This window comes from Mesoplodon mirus, assembly GCF_964341445.2.
Source record: "Mesoplodon mirus genome assembly, chromosome: 9".
Taxonomy (NCBI): Eukaryota; Metazoa; Chordata; class Mammalia; order Artiodactyla; family Ziphiidae; genus Mesoplodon; species Mesoplodon mirus.
In genome coordinates this window covers 92,437,000-92,459,258 of record NC_138985.1, presented here as the reverse complement: position 1 = coordinate 92,459,258, position 22,259 = coordinate 92,437,000, and positions in this window count along the sequence as shown.

Below are 22,259 nucleotides of genomic sequence, written 5' to 3'. Positions count from 1 at the left end.
CATAGAATGACTTTGGGAGTGTTGCTTCGTCCACAATTTTTTGGAAGAGTTTGAGAAGGATGGGTGTTAGCTCTTCTCTAAATGTTTGATAGAATTCACCTGTGAAGCCATCTGGTCCTCAACTTTTGTTTGTTGGAAGATTTTTAATCACAGTGTCAATTTCATTACTTGTGATTGGTCTGTTCATATTTTTTATTTCTTCCTGGTTCAGTCTTGGAAGGTTATACCTTTCTAAGAATTTGTCCATTTCTTCCAGGTTGTCCATTTTATTGGCATAGAGTTGTAGTAGTCTCTTAGGATGCTTTGTATTTCTGTGGTGTCTGTTGTAACTTCTCCTTTTTCATTTCTAATTTTATTGATTTGAGTCCTCTCCCTCTTTTTCTTGATGAGTCTGGCTAATGGTTTATCAATTTTGTTTATCTTCTCAAAGAACCAGCTTTTAGTTTTATTGATCTTTGCTATTGTTTTCTTTGTTTCTATTTCATTTCTTTCTGCTCTGATCTTTATGATTTCTTTCCTTCTGCTAACTTTCAGTTTTGTTTGTTCTTCTTTCTCTAGTTCCTTTAGGTGTAAGTTTAGATTGTTTATTTGAGATTTTTCTTGTTTCTTGAGGTAGGCGTGTATAGCTATAAACTTACCTGTTAGAACTTCTTTTGCTGCATCCCATACGTTTTGGATCATCGTGGGTTTTTTTGTTTGTTTTTGTTTTTGTTTTTTGCGGTACATGGGCCTCTCACTGTTGTGCCCTCTCGCATTGCAGAGCACAGGCTCCGGACGTGCAGGGTCAGCAGCCATGGCTCACGGGCCCAGCTGCTCCGCGGCATGTGGGATCTTCCCAGACCGGGGAACGAACCTGTGTCCCCTGCATTGGCAGGCGGACTCTCAACCACTGTGCCACCAGGGAAGCCCCATCGTGTTTTCATTGTTATTTGTCTCTAGGTATTTTTTGATTTCCTCTTTGATTTCTTCAGTGATCTCTTGGTTATTTAGTAGCCTATTGTTTAGCCTCCATGTGTTTGTGTTTTTTACGTTTATTTCCCTGTAATTCATTTCTAATCTCATAGCATTGTGGTCAGAAAAGATGCTTGATATGATTTCAATTTTCTGAAATTTACCGAGGCTTGATTTGTGACCCAAGATGTGATCTATCCTGGAGAATGTTCCGTATGCACTTGAGAAGAAAGTGTAATCTGCTGTTTTTGGATGGAATGTCCTATAAATATCAATTAAATCTATCTGGTCTATTATGTCATTAAAGCTTCTGTTTCCTTATTTATTTTCATTCTGGATGATCTGTCCTTTGGTGTAAGTAAGGTGCTAAAGTCCCCCACTATTACTGTGTTACTGTCGTTTCCCCTTTTATAGCTGTTAGCAGTTGCCTTACGTATTGAGGTACTCCTATGTTGGGTGCATATATATTTATAATTGTTATATCTTCTTCTTGGATTGATCCCTTGATCATTATGTAGTGTCCTTCCTTGTCTCTTGTAACAGTCTTTATTTTAAAGTCTATTTTATCTGATATGAGTATTGCTACTCCAGCTTTCTTTTGATTTCCATTTGCATGGAATATCTTTTTCCATCCCCTCACTTTCAGTCTGTATGTGTCCCTAGGTCTGAAGTGGGTCTCTTATAGACAGCATATATACGGGTCTTGTTTTTGTATCCATTCAGCCAGTCTATGTCTTTTAGTTGGAGCATTTAATCCATTTACATTTAAGGTAATTATCGATATGTATGTTCCTATTACCATTTTCTTAATTGTTTTGGGTTTGTTATTGTAGGTCTTTTCCTTCTGTTGTGTTTCCTGCCTAGAGAAGTTCCTTTAGCATTTGTTGTAAAGCTGGTTTGGTGGTGCTGAATTCTCTTAGCTTTTGCTTGTCTGTAAAGGTTTTAATTTCTCCGTCGAATCTGAATGACATCTTTGCTGGGTAGAGTAATCTTGGTTGCAGGTTTTTCCCTTGCATCACTTTAAATATGTCCTGCCACTCCCTTCTGGCTTGCAGAGTTTCTGCTGAAAGATCAGCTGTTAACCTTATGGGGATTCCCTTGTGTGTTATTTGTTGTTTCTTCCCTTGCTGTTTTTAATATTTTTTCTTTGTATTTAATTTTTGATAGTTTGATCAATATGCGTCTTGGTGTGTTTCTCCTTGGATTTATCCTGTATGGGACTCTCTGCACTTCCTGGACTTGATTGACTATTTCCTTTCCCATATTAGGGAAGTTTTCAAATATAATCTCTTCAAATATTTTCTCAGTCCCTTTCTTTTTCTCTTTCTCTTCTGGGACTCCTATAACTTGAATGTTGGTGCATTTAATGTTGTCCCAGAGGTCTCTGAGACTGTCCTCAATTCTTTTTTCTGTCTTCTGCTCTTTGGTAGTAATTACCACTATTTTATCTTCCAGGTCACTTATCCGTTCTTCTGCCTCAGTTATTCTGCTATTGATTCCATCTAGAGAATTTTTAATTTCTTTTATTGTGTTGTTCATCACTGTTTGTTTGGTCTTTAGTTCTTGTAGGTCTTTGTTAAATGTTTCTTGTATTTTCTCCATTCTATTTCCAAGATTTTGGATATCTTTACTATCATTACTTTGAATTCTTTTTCAGGTAGACTTCCTATTTCCTCTTCATTTGTTAGGTCTGGTGCGTTTTTGCCTTGCTCCTTCATCTGCTGTGTGTCTTCTCATTTTGCTTAAGTTACTGCGTTTGGGGCCTCCTTTTCGCAGGCTGCAGGTTTGTAGTTCCTGTTGTTTTCGGTGTCTGCCCTCAGTGGGTAAGGTTGGTTCAGTGGGTTGTGTAGGCCTCCTGGTGGAGGGGACTGGTGCTGTGTTCTGGTGGATGAGGCTGGATCTTGTCTTTCTGGTGGGCAGGACCGCGTCTGGTGGTGTGTTTTGGGGTGTCTGTGACCTTATTATGATTTTAGGCAGCCTCTCTGCTAATGGGTGGGGTTGTGTTCCAGTCTTGTTAGTTGCTTGGCACTGTAGCATGCTTGTCATCGAGTGGAGCTGGGTCTTAGCGTTGAGATGGAGATCTCTGGGAGAGCTCTCGCCAATTGACATTACGTGGAGCCAGGAGGTCTCTGGTGGACCAATGTCCTGAACTCGGCTCTCCCACCTCAGAGGCACAAGCCTGACACCCAGCCGGAGCACCAAGACCCTGTCAGCCACACGGCCATGTACTTGGGGAGTTTCTTGCGTTTTGGGAAGTCTGAGGTCTTCTGCCAGCGTTCAGTAGGTGTTCTGTAGGAGCTGTCCCACATGTAGATGTATTTCTGATGTATTTGTGGGGAGGAAGGTGATCTCCACGTCTTACCCCTCTGCCATTTTGAAGGTCTCCTCTATGTTTATTTTAATTTCATTAATTTTAAAGAGTTGATGAAAGAAAAAAATAGTGTGAACCTAGGCTTGTGCTGCTTTGGCCATATGCTTTGCTTTTTCTCCTTGTGACCAAGCCCTGGCATGTTGAAGGTTCCATTTGTGACCACACAGCAGAACAAATTTAATAGGCTCCTACAGGGGTCAAAGTCAGCTGCAAGGTCCTGCAATCCAAGAATAAGGGGATGTCAGGTCCACCCTTATGCAAAATACAAGAAAGGCATTTACATAGGTTGTTAGTTTTCAGTTGTTCCTTCTCATTCTGGAAGGCGGGGCGGGTGATGTGAAAAGACGCGAGAATGTATCACGAAAACACCTTGTACACTGCGAAGCATTAGGGAAAAAGTTATTAATAGAGGGCAAGGGTAAGTGGGAGGACTGGCTTTGGGAGGCAGAAAGGACTGGTAAATTAGAAAGAGACAGCGAAGCGCTCTGGTGGTATTTTTATTTTCCTCCTTCTCTTCCCCCTCCCTCGGATCCAGGTGAACTTTGAGTCTTTGGGGGCTGTATCCGACCCTGGCCTTTGTTCACCTCGCCAGGTGGAGTCCCATTCTCCGCCGCGAGAGGGCGGTATTGCTACACTGAGCTGGGGTCTCAACTGCAGAATTAAGAGGATTTTACCGTGAGCGCTGAGGGAGTGGCCTGGGTTTAATCCGGTTTTGAGGACAAGACCACAAACTGGGCAAATCCTCCTTTGTCCCGTGCTACCCCAATCGAGTCGTGGGGAAATTGTGGAGTTGGAGGGCAAGGAAGCATTTTGCACGTCGTATGTCATCATCTCTGGTGTATTCAAACGCAGGGCATGGGACTGGGAAGTTCAGGAGTGCTTTTTGATGCCGGCTAGTGGAGAAGAGAATAGCCTTTGCAAGAACTCCTCGCAGAACGCAAGTCTCTCTGGACTAGATTCGTGGGGGCTTTCAAAAGCGGAATATTGATACAAAAGACTCCCCATCAACATTTTCCCTGTTGAGCGATTTTACCCTCCCCAACGCTCCAGCCCTGTGACTTCTCTCCAACTCCACCTAAATTACGTACACCAGAGCCGAAAGGAGCCTAAATGATCATTTACTCATGTGATTCTCAAATTATGCACAAGGATCGCCAGCATCAAAATCAGCTAGGTGCTTGTTAAAAATTAGATATGACCCTACGCGAGATTTACTGAGTTAGAACCACTGGTTGGGCCAGAAACCTGCATTTTTAAAACAGACACATGCACCGGTGCCCCCTCCACTACACGCAGGTGGTGGTGGACACTAAATTTTGAGAAGTTCTTATTTTGTTCCCTCTCCTCAATTTGCAGAGGAAGAAACAAAACTCAGACAAAGGTCAAGGGACTTGCCCAAGGTTACCCAGCTGGTTTGCATCATCCCTACAACTTAAATTAAGACCCTGAACCCTGACCTCACACTAGTAGCCTTTGCTCCATTTTTCTGAGAGCTCTAGAGTTTTGAAGAGGTTCCATGGGGGTTCAACAAATATTTGATTGTAAGGTAACCTGCTTAAAAGAAAAAAACAAAAACAAAAACCTGTTATCATTGGCGACTTCTTATAGTGTGAATCAGGATTTTTTAAAATATCATGTCAAAAAAAAAAGTGGTTCTGAAGAACTTAGGGGCAGGACAAGAATAAAGACACACACGTGGAGAGTGGACTTGAGGACCCTGGGAGGGGGAAGGGTAAGCTGGGACAAGGTGAGAGAGTGGCATGGACATATATACACTACCAAATGTAGAATGGATGGCTGGTGGGAAGCAGCCGCATAGCACAGGGAGATCAGCTCGTTGCTTTGTGACCACCTAGAGGGGTGGGATGGGGAGGGCGCGAGGGAGACGCAAGAGGGAGGGGATATGGGGATATGTGTATACGTGTGGCTGATTCACCTTGTTATACAGCAGAAGCTAATGCACCATTGTAGAGCAATTGTACTCCAATAAAGATGTTGAAAAACAATCATGTTAGCAATTGTATCCTTTATTCCCATTTAATATTACTGAGATCACCACAAAAGTCCCACTGTTAGGGACTTCCTTGGTGGCACAGTGCAACCACTCAACAGAATCCGCCTGCCAATGTAGGGGACACGGGTTTGATCCCTGGTCTGGGAAGATCCCACATGCCATGCAGCTAAGCCCACGCATCACAACTACTGACCCTGCGCTCTGGAGCCTGGGCGCCACAACTACTGAAGACTGTGCGCCTGGATCCCGCGCTCCGCAACAAGAGAAGCCACCACCGAGAAGCCCGCGCACCGCAACGAAGAGTAGCCCCCGCTCACTGCAACTAGAGAAAACCCGCGCGCAGCAACAAAGACCCGATGCGGCCAAAAAATTAAAAAAAAAAAAAAAAAGTCCCACTGCTAGTACTAACTGGCTTAAATAAAACTATTTAATGCCACTTTTATCTGTTTTATATGTTGGGATTCTGTGTAAAATTTCGTTTGACAAAACAATTCTGCTGCTCTGTATGAAATTTATTGGGCACTCATTAAACTCCACAAACACAGTGTTAAGCACTGTGGAAATAAAGATCACCCAAATGAGAAGAAACAGAAGCTATTTACTCACAGCTTTGCTGTAGCTAGGGAGTCAGCCACCATCGTGTGTATTTGGCAGATTCAAAGGCAGGCAGGGGAGTGGAAAAGCTTTATAGTAAAAAAGGGAAGCCTTCATCCCTGGTGGTTGAGAGCCCGCCTGCCGATGCAGGGGACATGGGTTCGTGCCCCAGTCCGGGAGGATCCCACATGCTGCGGAGCGGCTGGGCCCGTGAGCCATGGCCGCTGAGCCTGCGCGTCCGGAGCCTGTGCTCCGCAACGGGAGAGGCCACAACAGTGAAAGGCCCGAGTACAGCAAAAAAAAAAAAAAAAAATCAGTGAAGCCCTGATAGGAGGTTGTTGGCCTGGGAAAGGTGGAGGTGGGCTGACTAGATATGGGTTGTCCTATGTGATTGGTTTGGGGAGCAAATTTGGCTTTCTCTGCTTGGTCCTGAGTTGGAAGCCAGGACAAAAATTAGAGAAGTTGGCAGTCATTGACTTGGTCAAGTCCTGACTGATCTGGGCCAATCCCTGCAGAGGTTGTGGTTTGGTTTCCTAGACTGGTTGCTGTGGGTCAGGGTTCAGTTATCATATAAGGTCTGGCCATTGTCTGTCTGTATTTTCAGTCTTTCAGCAGTATATGCCGTGTTTCACTTAAGTCCCATCACAACCCCATGAGATTGTTAATATTAGTATAGTTGCCGAAATATTGGCTTCCCTGTGCACTGATGCCGAACAGAAATACGGAGACAGAGATTTTGGAGGAAGAGAGAGATGGCTTTATTTTTCTGCCAGGCAGAAGGGAAGACACAGCAGGCTAGTGCCTGAAGAACTGTACCCCACTTCTTGGGGAAACGGACAAGATTTTATATGTGGGGCTCGCAGTCCGGGGTATATGATAAGGATCAAACTAGTGAAGCTCTTGCATTCTTTTTTTCCCTTGTATTATTTCAAAACAGTCTTAGCTGGCTTCAGGCGGCCCCGTAATTGGGGTCCGGCAGCCTGGTAATTGGGTCCGTTTGTCTGGTTTATCGGCTGGTGACCTTCTTTCTGAAATGCAAAAGCTACAGGGGATGATCTGTTACAAGGGGGCGTAGGGAATGTATGGTGCTGGGATGCAATAGGTTAAGGAGTGATAGGCACAGGATGTAACTCACACAGAGTCAGGGGTGATAGGTGCAGAAAGTAATTTACATAGTGTCAGGGAGTGAGGTTAGCTGTGTGAAGTACAAACCTAGTTACAGACACAACAGATTAGTGAGAGTTAAAATAAAACTAGGAGTGATTAACTCTTTCAGGCCAGGTTATGTTTCTTCTCTAACTTGTTCACTGTTCCCTTTATTTTTCTTGTTCTCAGGGGAGGGGGAAAAAAACCCTGACTTCTATTTTTATCGCTACATTATTTCAGCTTTATGAATGAGAAGTGGAGTTACAGAGAAGTTAGGAAACTTGCGTAAAGTCAAGCAGCTAAGAAGAGGTAAATCTGGGTCTTGAACCTAGGCAGACTGACCACAGAGCCCTGGGTTTTTCATTAATATGCCATATTTCTGTCTCTGCTCTACAGAAAAAAAATTGTAGAAGTTGACAAGCTGTTTAAAATTCACATGAAAACGCAAAAGACCTAGAATAGCCAAAACAACTTTGAAAGAGAATAACAAAGTTGGAAGACATTGTAACATTACTGAATTTTAAGACTTCTTATCAAACAATGTATAGAGAGTTTACATACACACACACACACACACACACATATATATACACTGTCATATATATATATATATATATATATATATATATATATATAGAGAGAGAGAGAGAGAGAGAGAGAGAGAGAGAGTTTATTTTTGAAAAATATCCAAAGACAAGACAATTCAAAGGAGAAGGGACGGTTGTTTCAATGAATGAGGCTGGACAATGAACTTCAACCTATACCTCATACCATATACAAAATTAAGTCATAATAGATCATAGACCTAAAGGCAAAATCTAAAACTATAAAGCTACTAGTAGAAAACTTAGGAGAAAATCTTTGTGATCTTTGATTAGACAAATATTTCATAGATATGACACTAAAAGCACAATCCATAAAAGAAAATTTTGATAAATTGGATTTCATCGAAATTTAAAACTTCTGTTCTTGAAAAGACACTGTGAGAAGAATGAAAAAACAAGCCACAGACTGGGAAAAAATATTTGCAAAACACATATCTGTTAAAGGACTCATGTCTCAAATATATAAAGAGTTTTGAAAACTCAATAATAAGAACATACAACTCAATTTTTTTTAAGTGAGCAAAAATTTGAACAAACATTTCCAAGAAGATATATGGATGGCAAATAAGCACATGGAAAGATGCTCAACATCGTTAGTCATTAAGGAAATGCAAATTAAAATCACAAAGAGAGGGCTTCCCTGGTGGCACAGTGGTTGAGAGTCTGCCTGCCAATGCAGGGGACATGGGTTCGTGCCCTGGTCCGGGAGGATCCCACATGCCGCAGAGCAGCTGGACCCATGAGCCATGGCCGTTGAGCCTCCGCTTCCGGAGCCTGTGCTCCACAACGGGAGAGGCCACAACAGTGAGAGGCCTGTGTACCGCAAAAAAAAAAAAAAAAAAAAAAAAAAAAAATCACAAAGAGATATTGCTACATACCCATTATTGTATAGAATGCCTGATTAAAAAGACTGATCATACCAAGAGTAGACAAGGATGTGGAGGAACTGGAACTCTCATAAATTGTTGGTGAGAGTGTGAAATGGTACTAGCACTATAGAAAGCAGTTTGGTAGTTTCTTAAAAAGTTAAATACATCTACCACATGATCTAGCCATTTCACTCCTGCGTCTTAAACTAAAAGAAAAGAGAGCATGTGTCCACACAAAAACTTATGTTTCAATGTTCATAGCAGCTTTATTTTTAGTATTATTATTTTTTTGGTCCATGTCACGTGCCATGCAGCATCTTAGTTCCCCCACCAGGGATTGTGGCATGTGGGATCTTAGTTCCCGCTGCAGTGGAAACTTGTAGTCTTAACCACTGGACCGTCGGGGAAGTTCCTTATAGCGGCTTTATTTTCTTAAATATTTATTTATTTAATTTATTTATTTTCTTTATTTTTTTTTTGGCTGCATCGGGTCTCCGTTGCGGCACTCGGGCTTCTCTCTAGTTGTGGCATGCAGTCTTCAGGGCGAGCGGGCTCAGTAGTTGTGGTGCCTGGGCTTAATTACCCCAAGGCATGTGGGATCTTGGTTCCCTGACCAGGGATTGAATCTGCATCCCCTGCATTGGAAGGTGGATTCTTTTACCACTGGACCACCAGAGAAGTCCCCAGCAGCTTTATTTTATTTTATTTTTTCCAGAAACTCTATTCTGTTTTAATGTAAAGCATCATAAGTCAATAGCATTAAGAATTATATTCGTGTGCCTACAGAATAGGGGGATTTGTCAAATCTGCTCTTTAATATCTAAATAATAGCTTAAATTAGCTCTCTGATGAAAATAAAATGTCACATATGTAATTTGAAAGTTTCCAATTTTCCCTTTAACCAGTAAAAAGGAACAGGTGAAATTACTTATAATAATATATTTTTAAGTGTAATATATAAAAATATAGTCATTTTAAAATTAATATATTAATAATGAGATATTTTACCTTTTTCATAATAAGATTGTAAAATCTGTTGTGCATTTTACACTTACTGCACACATGTTAAATATTGATTGGAAAGACTTTATCTATATTTAGATTTCATAAAGTTTATAATCAAATTATTTGACTCATTTGCTTGATTTTTTCCAAACATACTGAAATATTTTCCAAACGTTTAAATGTGTCATATTTTAAAATTAATGTTTAAATAAAATTAAAATATAAATTCCACTGTTATCCTAGCCACATTTCTTTTTTTTTTATACAGCAGGTTCTTATTAGTTATCTATTTTATACATATGAGTGTATACATGTCAATCCCAATCTCCCAGTTCATCCGCCCACCCCCTGCGGCTTTCTCCCTTTGGTGTCCATACATTTGTTCTCTACATCTGTGTCTCTATTTCTGCCTTGCAAACCGGTTCATCTGTTCCATTTTTCTAGATTCCACATATATATGTTAATATACGATATTTGTTTTTCTCTTTCTGACTTACTTCACTCTTTATGACAGTCTCTAGGTCCATCCACGTCTCTGCAAATGACCCAGTTTCATTCCTTTTTATGGCTGAGTAATACTCCATTGTACATATGTACCACATCTTCTTTATCCATTCATCTGTCGATGGGCATTTAGGCTGCTTCCATGACCTGGCTATTGTAAATAGTGCTGCAATGAATATTGGGGTGCATGTGTCTTTTTGAATTATGGTTTTCTCTGGGTATATGCCCAGTAGTGGGATTGCTGGGTCATATGCTTATTCTATTTTTAGTTTTTTAAGGAACCTGCATACTGTTCTCCATAGTGGCTGTATCAATTTACATTCCCACCAACAGTGCAAGAGGCTTCCCGTTTCTCCACACCCTCTTCAGCATTTGTTGTTTCTAGATTTTCTGATGATGCCCATTCTAACCGATGTGAGGTGATACCTCATTGTAGTTTTGGTTTGCATTTCTCTAATAATTAGTGATGTTGAGCAGCTTTCCATGTGCCTCTTGGCCATCTGTATGTCTTCTTTGCAGAAATGTCTATTTAGGTCTTCTGCCCATTTTTTGATTGGGTTGTTTGTTTTCTTACTATTGAGCTCCCAGCAGCCTTATTTTTAATAGCCAAATATTGTAAACAACCCAAATGTCTATCAACAGGTAAACTGACTAGAAAACTGCAGTATATTTATATAATGTAATGCTACTCATCAGTAAAAGTAACAAAATATTTTTTGTAACAGCTTTAGAGAGATATAATTTACATACCATAAAATTCACCCATTTAAAGTATACAAGGCAAAGGTTTTTGGTATACTGACAGAGCTGTGCAAACCATCACCACAATCAATTTGAGAACATTTCAACACCCCACAAAGAAAACCTGGGCACCTCCCTGGTGGTCCAGTGGGTAAGACTCCGCTCTCCCAATGCAGCGGGCCCAGGTTTGATCCCTCATCGGGGAACTAGATCCTGCATGCATGCCGCAACGAAGTATGCCGCAACTAAGACCCGGTGCGGCCAAAATAAGTAAATAAGTAAATAAAAAAAAAAAGAGTAACAAAAAAAGAAAGAAAACCTGCACACCTTCAATTTTCCCCCCAACTTTTGCCCCCAGCCCTAGGCAACCACTAATCTACTTTCTGTCTCTATACATTTGCCAATTCAGAACATTTCATTTAAAAATGGAATCATGGGGCTTCCCTGGTGGCGCAGTGGTTGAGAGTCCGCCTGCCGATGCAGGGGACACGGGTTCGTGCCCCGGTCCGGGAAGATCCCACATGCCGTGGAGCGGCTGGGCCCGTGAGCCATGGCCACTGGGCCTGCACGTCCGGAGCCTGTGCTCCCCAACGGGAGAGGCCACAACAGTGAGAGGCCCGCGTTTCGCAAAAAAAAAAAAGGAATCATGCAATATGTGTTTGTCTGTGTGTGTGTGGCTGGCTTCTTTCTCTTAGCATAATGTTGTCAAGGTTCAGCCATGCTGTAGCGTGTATCAGTACCTCACTTTTTTTTTTAATTTTTATTTATTTATTTATTTGGCTGTGTTGGGTCTCCGTTTCTGCACCTGGGCTTTCTCTAGTTGTGGCGAGCGGGGACTACTCTTCGTTGTGGTGCGCGGGCTTCTTATTGCGGTGGCTTCTCTTGTTGAGGAGCGTGGGCTCTAGGTGCGCGGGCTTCAGTACTTGTGGCTCATGGGCTTAGTTGCTCCGCGGTATGTGGGATCTTCCTGGAACAGGGCTCGAACCCGTGTCCCCTGCGTTGGCAGGCGGATTCTTAACCACTGCACCACCAGGGAAGTCGCTCATTTCTTTTTATGGCTAAACAATATTCCATTGCATGAATATATCACATTCGATTTATTCATTCATCACATGATGGGCATTTGGGTTGTCTCCACATATTGACTGTTATGAATAATGCTGCTATAAACATTTGTGTACAAGTTGTACACACATGTATGTTTTCATTTCTTTTGGGAATAAATGTAGGATTGGAATTGTTGGGTCAAATGGTAACTCTCTGTTTAACTTTTTGACGAACGGCCAGACTGTTTTCCAATGTGGTTGTACCATTTTACATTCCTATAAGCAGTGTATGCGAGTTATGATTTTTCTACATACTCACCAATACTTGCTATTATCTGACTTTTTAACTATAGCCATCCTAGTGGGTGTGAAGTGGTATCTCATTGTCGTTTTTTTTTTTTTTTTTTTTGCGGTACGCGGGCCTCTCACTGTTGTGGCCTCTCCCGTTGGGGAGCACAGGCTCCGGACGTGCAGGCCCAGTGGACATGGCTCACGGGACCAGCCGCTCCGCGGCATGTGGGATCTTCCCGGACCGGGGCACGAACCCGTGTCCCCTGCATCGGCAGGCGGACTCTCAACCACTGCGCCACCAGGGAAGCCCCTCATTGTCGTTTTGATTTGCATTTCCCTGATGACTAATGATGGTAAGCATCTTTCCATGTACATTTGTGTATCTTCTTTGGAGAAATGTCTATTGAGATCATTTACTCATTTGCAAAATTGGATTGTTTGTCTTTTATTGTTGAGTTGTAAGCGTTCTTTACATAGTGTAGATATAAGTCCCTTATCAGAGGAATAAATTATTAATACACCCAACAACACAGATGAATCTCCAAATAATTATACCAAGGGAATTCCTTGGCAGTCCAGTTGTTAGGACTCTTGTGCTTTCACTGTCGAGGGCCTAAAGTCCCACAAGTTGTGCAGCACGGGAAAAAAAAAATATTACACCAAGTGAAAGAAACCAGACAAAAAAGTGTAAATACTGTAGACTATGTAAAATTCTAGAAAATGTGAAATAATCTATAGTTACAGAAAACAGATCATGGACAAGCAGAGGGAGAGTTTGGGGGGAGGTGCAGGGAGGGAGGGTCTACAAAAGGGCACAAAGAAACTTTTGGGGGTAATGTCTATTTTCATTATCTTGACTGTGGTGATGGTTTCATGGGTGTATACATAAAACTTATCAAATTACACACTTTAAATGTGCAGTTTATTGAATGTCAATTAACCTCAATAAAGCTATTTTAAAAGAGTCCAAGGGACTTTACAATCCTCTGTTGCTTCATGTTTGTCATGTTACTATTTTTTCACCCTGAAAAGCTCCCTCCCAACTGTACTCCCCCCGATTTATTTTGCTCTTCTACCCTCACCAATGTTCTGCAACATCTCTCATCCCACCTGGCTCTATTCCTGGACACACCCTATTTCCTGTCACATTTATTGGTGCTTCTCTCCCTAAGGCTTCCCAGGTCCCAGGACAATGCATACTTAAGGCCCTCTCAGAATTTAGCCCAGGGTCTCAGTTCTGTTTAACGTGGTGGTTAAAAGCACAGACTCTGAGACAGACTGCTTGGGTTCCAATCCTGGTTTTTCTATCCTGACCTTAAGCAAGTTCATTAATTGTTTTATGCCTTAGTTTCCCCCTATATAAAATGGGCATAAATTGAGTGCTCACCTCATAGGGTTTGTGTGATGATTAAATGAATTAATGTATGTAAGGTGCTTAGATCAGTCCCTGGCACGTGGTAAGCATAGGTAAGGCTTTGCTATTATTTATTCTTGGAATAAGGATGGAGATTTGCCAAAAATTTGGTGGGCCGCTATTTCTGGGTAGAAAGAATTTTCAGGATGTTTGGGAAGTAGCTTCATCATGGTTTTCTCTTTGTGGTAGGGTCTATTGCTGCTGGCCCTTCTCTTGTTAGAAATTCTGATTGGTGATTTTTCTTTGTTGTGTATTTCCCTCCATGGTACCTATAGACATTGAGGGCATGGTGAACGTGTTATTAAGGGGATACACAAAGGTAGCGTGGGGCAAGATTATCGCATGGAATTGAAATGAGCTCTAAGCCTTTGAACATTTGTTATGTGAACCTGGGGAAGGGAGGGGTATACTCCAAAATCTGTTTTTTCCAGTCATCTTTTTTGGTCAGAAATTTGCTAACTCACTCCTTGATTCATCAGCACTATGAGAACAGGTAGAACAGAGAGCAGAACACAGACTTATTCTGTGGATCCAGCAGAGCACACTGACCCTAGCACACCTCTCCTTGGGGGACCCCTGCTTTCTCTTTGTTTGTTGACCCAGCCTTGTAAGGCTTCCCTTTACCTAATAAAGCTTAATCCTTCACCTATGCTGAGTGATATTCTAGAATGCATTCTAAATCCTGGAAGACAATAGGTGATGACCCAGAAAGGCTCCCATGGCATGACAGAAACACACTGAGAGTCATACAGTCTATTCCTTTGTCTCAGTCCCTGTTTATTGTTGGTCTGGGGATTAGGATGATTCTCTGAGCAGAGAGGTCCCTACAGGATAATTAAAAGGTGACCATATAAATAGTTCCGTAAATTAAACCAAGGCAGTGTACTTAGTTCTAGCTGAATCTCGATACTAATTGGCTTCCTCTGACTAAATTATAAGGCCTTCTTTTAAAACTTTAAAAAATTTCTAAATTATTTTTTAATTGTGGTAAGAAATGCACGACATAAAATTTACCATCTTAACCATTTTTAAGTTACAGATCAGTACTATTAACTATATTTACATTGTTGTGCAGCCAATCTCTGTGTCCATTAAACAATTCCCCATTCAGCCCAGCTCCTGGCAACCACCATTCTACTTTCTGTTTTTATGAATATAACTACGCTAGATACTCATATAAGTGGAATCATACAGTATTTATCTTTTGTGACTGTCTTAATTCACTTAGCTTAATGTCCTCAGAATTCATCCATGTTGTGTCATGTGTCAATTTCACTCTTCTTTAAGACTGAATAATATTCCATTGTATGTGTACACCACAATTTGTTTACCCAATCATCTGTTAATGGACATTTGGATTGCTTCCATCCCTTGGTTGTTATGAATAGTGCTGCTATGAACGTGAGTGCACAAATAAGTTTTCAGCTTCCTGCTTTCAGGGGTTTTTAAATTACATACCCAGAAATGGAATTGTTGGATCATATGGTAAAGGCTTTGCTTCCTTTCTTATCTTGGAAAAAAAACATTATTTTAATGTTAAAATGAACTGACTTTATCTTGGAATAGAAAATAAAAACTGCATGAATTTCTAAGATAAAACGTAACACTTCAAAGTTATTTCATGTTATCATAAGCTGTATAGGATTACTCCTCATATTTTTCCTCTTCTCTCCCTTTAGGGCATCTTTAGTGGAAAGTTTGAAAAGTACTATTTCAAGACAAGTGGATTTAAAAAGGCTTTCATCAGGATCAGGAATGTAAATTCAGTACTTGCATTAATACTGTGTCCCCAGAAGAACTTTGAATTAAATTGTAACAGAAAGTTTGAAGGAATCACGTACTGTTTATGTACCCATCTCTAAACTGTATGGCTGTTAACATAACTGATGCCATCTTGGGCCCATTCAATTCCTCCTATTCTTCCACTGACTCTACCTAGGGCTGACCTGTATAGTAAGCTCTTCTCTGTCATCAAGGGCTTTGTAGTAGTAGATATAGTTTAATGACCGTTAGGTCTAGGTGGCCTTTATGCTCTATTCGTCCCCAAACAGTGATGCAAACCTTCACTGCTATATTCCCAGCACCGAAGAGACTAGTTACCTATTCATAAATCTTGGCTTAGGAACGCACTTCTTGTTTCCAACTGTATACCCCCTAACCCTAGGTTAATTATGAAATTGTCCCAATGGCATCTTGGCGGTGCAGAGTGCAGCTGTGACTGCTTCTGGATCGTTAACTGGCCAATCCCACCCTGTGAGTAAGTTACCGTATGAGAAACTGATTCATTGATTATATGGAGCTACGTGCATCATTTTTTGGTCTCAGGATAACTTCTCAGTTCAGTGGGCACTTTTTGTTCCTTCCGTCCTCCAAAACTAAACTCTTTTGGGTTTTCCTAATTAATACATAGATTTAGTGCTGAGTCTTTCCTTTCTTTCATCCAGGTGAGAAATGGGCTCTTTTAGATCCCTACCATTTATTCGTTACATTGGCATAGATGCCAGACAAAGAAATAAAAGCATCCCAATTGGGAAGGAAGAAGTAAAAGTATCTCTATCTGCAGATGATATGATCTTGTATATAGAAAGTCCTAAAAAATACACTAAAAAACTTTTAGAACTAATAAATGAATTGAGCAAGTTTGCAGGATACAAGATCGATATACAAAATCAATTGTATTTCTATATACTTACCGTGTACAATCCAAAGATAAAATTAAAAAACAATTTTATTTATAAAAATAGGAATAAACTTAACAAAAGAAGTGCAAAACTTATACTCTGAAAACTACAAACACTGTTGAAAGAAATTAAAGATCTAACTAATTAGAAGAACATCCCATGTTCATGGATTGGAAGACAACATTGTTAAGATGGCAATACTCCTCAAACTGATCTACTGAATCAGTGTAATCTCTATAGTGTCCCAGCTGAGTTCTTTGTAGAAATTGACAAGCTGATTCTAAAATTTATATTGAATTTTAAGGTACCCAGAATAGCCACAATTATCTTAAAAAAGAAGAAAGTAGGAGAACTCACACTTCCCAATTTCAAAATTTAAAATAAGGCAATGGTGGGAATTCCCTGGTTGTCCAGTGGCTAGGACTGTGTACTTTCACTGCTGAGGGTGCAAGTGCAATGCCTGGTCAGGGAGCTAAGATCCCACAAGCCATACAGCATGGCCAAAAGATAAATAAATAACAAACTAAAATGGAATGAGATAAAATAAGGCAATGGTGATCAAGACAGTGTGGTACTGGCACAAGGACAGACATATAGATCCAAGGAATAGAATTGACAGTCCAGAAATAAACCCATACATCTATGGGCAACGGATTTTCAACAAGAGTGCCAAGACCACTTAATGGAGAAAGAATCGTCTTTTCAACAAATGGTGCTGGAAAAACTATATATTCACATGCAAAAGCATGAAGTTCGCACACACATACAAAAATTAACTCACAATGGATGTGTTGGGCTGCACCCCGCAGTGCTGCAAGCCCTGTCTTGCAGCTTCAAGACTGAAGAAGAAAGAGCCAGGAGTCAGTGACAAGAGACATCAGGGGTTTAATGGAGCAGGGAGCTAACATGTCTGAAGCAAGGTCCTGGAGTGACACCCCACCATGCCCAGCAGATGGCAGGCGGGACATGGCAGTGATCTTCACTACCAGGGGAAGACAGAGATTACTAGTTTTAGGGGGAATTGATGTCAGGTTGGCTCATCAGTTGCCAGGGCAACCAGCCGAGGGGCGCGCCCCTCACCGCTGCTTTGATCAACTAACATAGTGGCGATATTTCTGATCTAAAGATTAGAACAATCACTAGCTGGGGCCAGGAGCAAGTACATAGGCATTTACTGATTAGGCTCTATGATTAAGAGGGAGGGTCAGTCGTGTAAGCAGGGTGTAGGTGAGGCAGGGACTGGTCGAGCAGGGGATGTTCAGAGAGCAAGAGAACAGCCATCTTGGGTGGCCTGATCATACAGGATATACGATATAAAACTATAAAACTCTTTGAAGAGAACATGGTGGGGTAAATCTTCATGACCTTGGATTTGGCAAAGGATTCCTAGAAATGACACCAAAAGCATGAGGAGCAAAAACAACAAATAGATAAATTGGACTTTATCGACATTTACAAATTTTGTGCCTCAGAGGACACTGTCTTAGTCCATTCGAGCTGCTATAACAAAATACCACAGACTGAGCAGGTATAAACAACAGAAATTTGTTTCTCACTGTTCTTGAGGCTGGCAATCTGAGATCATCGTACCAGCATAGCTGGGAGAGGACCCTCCTCTGGGTTGCAGACTTCTCATTGTGTCCTCACATGGCACAAGGGGCTACGGAGCTCTGTGGGGTCTCTTTTATAAGAGCATAATTCCATTCATGAGGGCTCCACTCTCATGACCTAAGCACCTCCCAATGGCCCCATATCCTAATACCATCAAATTGGGCATTACAGTTTCAACATATGAATTTCAACGGGAGCACAAACATTCAGCTCCCACCATCGAGAAAGTGAAAAGACAACCTACAGAATGGGAGAAAATATGTACAAATCATATTGGATAAGAGACTTGTATCCAGTACATATAAAACACTGTTATAACTCAATAATAAAAAAGATAACCCAATTTAAAATGAGCAAAGCGTCTGAATAGGAATGAAGTATTGATCCATACTATAGCGTAGATAAATCTTGAAAACATCATGCCAAGTGAAAGAAGCCAGTCAAAAAAGGCTACATAATATATAATTCCATTCATATGAGATGTGCACAACAGCAAAATCGTTATGTAGAGAACATAGGTTAGTGGCTGCTTAGAGCAAGGGTGGGGAGAGAAGGGCATGGGGAGAGGAGTGATAGCTAAAGGAGATGGGGTTTCTTTTGAGGTGATGAAAATTGTTCTAAAATTGGTGATAGCTGTACATATTTGTGAATCTCCTAAAAATCATTGAATTGGACACTTTAAGTGGGTGAATTATACCCTATATGAATTATATCTCCATAAAGCTGTTTAAGAAAAAAAAGGGGGGGATTTATTAGAAAGACACAGGCTCATGTAACCCTAGGGTGGGGCTGAACCTGCTGGGCCCTCAGAGGCCCTGGAACTCTGGCCCAGAGGAGGGGTCCTCACATAATCCATAATTTACAGCATCAACACCACCCGGGAGTGCCTTAGAAAAGCAGATCCTTGGGCCACATGCAGACCTACCAAATTACATGCTCTGGGGGCAGGACCCAGAAAACAGCGTTTTAAGGACGCCTCTACATGAGGGATGCTGATGCAGGCTCAAGTTTGAGAATCACTTGAGCACTGTGTAGAAGCCAGGAAGCTTCTACCTCACCTCGGTATGTGTTTCTATCAGGGCACATGTATCTTCTGTTGTTACAGACAGATTTTCTGCACTGCCCATCCTCTCCCACACCTCACAGCAGTCTTCATGATAGGAAATGGCCACCAACCATTCCCGAATTTAAATCTCTTTTGGAGCACTAGCCGAATTGTGACTAGCATCCACTTCCAATTGCAAATTCTGGGGGAGGAACTCAGGGGGCCCAGTTTGTGTAAGCAACCTCTTCAAGGCTGTTCCCAGTGTAACCTTTGAATGGAGGAAGGTTGGGATCGGGAAGGGCCAGTTCCCAGAAAAGAGGTGAGGGAAGCAGAAAAAACAATGGGTATCCCTCATGGGAGGCAAGAGAAGAAAATCTAGGATGACTAACCATTGTCGTTTGCCTGGGACTTTCCTAGTTTTAGCACTGAAAGCCTCATGTCCTGGGAAAACCCTGGGTCCTGAGCAAACTAGAACAACTGGTCACCTGAGAATTGAAGGGTGGGGCTGGGAGGGAGGGGCTTTCACTTGGGGGTGGGCACAAAAGGAAGAGAAGGAGCTTGTAAGATTCTCAAGTGAGGGCATTTAGAGATGTTGGTGCATTTTTGGTTGTTGCCATGACGGGGGTATGCTACCGACACTCCACAATGCTTGAGTCAGACTTGCACAAGGAAGAATCGTCCTGCCCCAAATGCCAGTAGCTCTCCTGTTGAGAAACCCTTCCGTGACAAAATGACGGCATGACCAGCAACCTAGCTGCACATTAGAATCACCTGGAGCTTTAAGGTACCAAGATTGGAGCCCCAGACCTAGCCCCAGGATTTCTGATTTAACTGGTCTAGAGAGGTACCCAGGCATCACCACCCCAGGTGATTTTTTTTCTTTTTTCCTTTTTTGGGGTGGCTGTGTAGGATATTCGTTTCAGCATGTGGGGTATTTTTTGCGGCATGCAGACTTCTTAAGGGATCTAGTTCCCCGACCAGGGATCAAACCCGGGCCCACTGCATTGGAAGCACTGAGTCTTACCCACTGGACCACCAAGGAAGTTTCCCCTCCCTCCGCCCAGGTGAGTTTAATATGCAGCTGGGTTGATAGGCACCATTGAGAATCAAAGTGACATCAGGGAGGGCTGAGCTGTGGAAGTTGAAGTCTTGGGAGATGAAGTGTTGGGGCACAGGGGGAACAGGGAAGTTGAGCTGTCTGAGGCTGTAGAGAGATCTAGAAGGCTGGAGGACAATGAGGAGGGCGTTGGGTTTGTTCATGGAAGGAGGTCCTGGAGTCTGGATCCAGCAGCATGGAGCCAGAGCAGGTGCGTGCTCAGTGCCTACTAAGAGTAGAGTGGGAGGGAAGGTGGATGTAAATATCTGAATTCTTCCAGAAGCAAGAGCCAGCTAGCTGGTAAACACTTTGACCCCAGGAATCGGGGAGATGCAGGCACTGTGGAAGGTGTGACAGTGTTTACTGGTGCTTGGCTGGTGGAGTAGCCAAGCCTTTGGCTTGTTTACAGCCTGGGTAGCTCATTAAGCTACCGTTCCTCGCGTATTTGAAAAGCCTGTTGGTTTGGGGGTAAAAACTTGAGATTTCTAAGGATCTCAATAAGACCAGAAGTGACAGTTTGACTCCATATTTTTGTACAACGGTAATTACTTCACAGTGGTTTACAAGGAGCCAGTTCCAAAGCACTTTCACGTGATCTTACTTGGTCCTCCTTGTGTGTTGGATGGGCAGGTATCATGCCCCTTTTTCCAGCTTATGAAGGTAGTTACTTGGCTAGAGTCATATGGCCATAAAGTGGTGGTGCTGGGACTGGCACCAGGGGGTCTAATTTTTAGGATAGCCCACTTTCCACCATGCCGTACAAGAGAGAGTTATTTTTTTTCTCCCTACAGCCAAATGGAGTCTTCTGCATTTGTGAGGGAAGTGTAATCTGTCAGCCTGGGTGGGTTACAGTTTGACCCATATCATACCAGCTCCAATATATTGGTTAATACCCTGAAGTAAAACTGCACTAAAAGTCAAAAACCTATGGATATAATATGACTTATAGAAATTAAGCTTGTTGGGAGAAAGCTACTTTTCCCCTCCTCTGTGTCTGGCTTCCAAAGAGAAGAGTTCAACGAGTGAAGGAAGACTTTGTGAGGAATCAAGGAGAAGGAATCGGGGCAGCTTGGACGTTGACTGAACTGTGTATGTTTTTGCTCTACCATTGCCCTTGGGTTCTCTGTACAGTATTTTTTTTATTTTTCTGAAATGAATTTCACTTTGTTAATGTTCAGAAAAATTCAAACCTATTCTGTTTTCCCATCCCTGTTTATCAGAACTGTCCCTCAGGACATCTGTCTTTAAACTTTAAAGGCTCCTTTTGACTGTGGACAGTTCATTTGTGCTCTCCGTATTCCATAGAAATTCATGATCTCTATTCACCATCCTTCTCTCCCAGCCCCTCTCACCAGTTTGAATTTGCTTTGCAAGTGAAACTGGGGGAAAAGCTGGCCACGACTGAGGGCAGTTCTGAGCTGAAGAACCAGACAAAGGCAGGTGATATCCTCAGCACGTGAGCCCTGAATGTGGGTTTAAATGAAGGAAAGAGGTTCGTCCAGTGCTGGGTTTATGGCCGTCTCAGGTTGTGCAGCTGGAGGAATTTGGTATAGAATATGTGCCCTATGGATTGAAGTTGGGCCAGGAGGGGTCTGTGCTGTACAGCCTTTTGGCAAACAGCCACTAAGATTCAGTCAACACTGGCTCCTGACAACTATGACTTCAAGTTTATAGTGTCACTGTTTGGAAAAAAACACCTGTGTTGTTTTAAAAGTGAAAATAATCATTAGAAAGAAAAATTCAAATCATAGAAGCTTTATTAATGCATTTAACAAATATTTATTGTGTCCCTGCCCTATGTCAGGCACCATTCAAAGCACTGGGGATATGACAGTGACCTAGAGACTACATGTTAATGGAGAGAGTAGCCAAAAAATAATAAAAATATGGAATATGTCAAGGGGTGATTAATGTTATGAAGAAACACAGACAAAAAAGAAAGTAGAAACCACTCAAAATCCCATCCCTGGCGATAACCTTTGTTAACATTTTGTTGAAAATCCTTCCAGACACCACTCTACCTATATAGAAACATAGATATAATTTCATGTCAATGAGCATTTTCACATGCTGAGTCATAACCTGTTTCTTTTTCCAATAATATTTTCTGACATCTTTTCATGTCATAAATAAAAATTGACATAATTTTTTTCCAGTTTTGACTTTTTTTTTAATTTGGAAAATTTCAAACAGAGAAGTAGAGAGAATGGTATTGTGACCACAATTACCTGTCTCCTACATTTAATAATTGTTAACATATTTGTTTCATCTATTT